This window comes from Cynoglossus semilaevis, chromosome 1, assembly GCF_000523025.1.
Source record: "Cynoglossus semilaevis isolate Cse_v1.0 chromosome 1, Cse_v1.0, whole genome shotgun sequence".
NCBI classification, from domain to species: Eukaryota; Metazoa; Chordata; class Actinopteri; order Pleuronectiformes; family Cynoglossidae; genus Cynoglossus; species Cynoglossus semilaevis.
The window spans coordinates 518,955-519,214 of record NC_024307.1 but is presented as its reverse complement, the minus strand read 5'-3'; positions in this window follow the sequence as shown (position 1 = coordinate 519,214).

Genomic DNA, 260 nt, shown 5'->3' with positions numbered 1-260 from the left:
GATTGACAGGCGGCCTCAGGCCGGTGTCTTGGAGGGAGGCAGCCGTAACGCTATTATTCCGACTTGTCCTCAGGAGTAAATCCAGTCAGCCGCGGTCACAGCAGGGGGCTAATAGACCCCCCCCCCCGAAGACTCGTGCATTGTGTCAGGGTCTTGTCTACTTCACGCACATTAAGGATCACATGCCACAATTTCACAGTACAGCAGGGGGACAACCCCCCCCCCCCCCCCCCCCCCCCCCCCCCCCCCCCCCCCCTCGC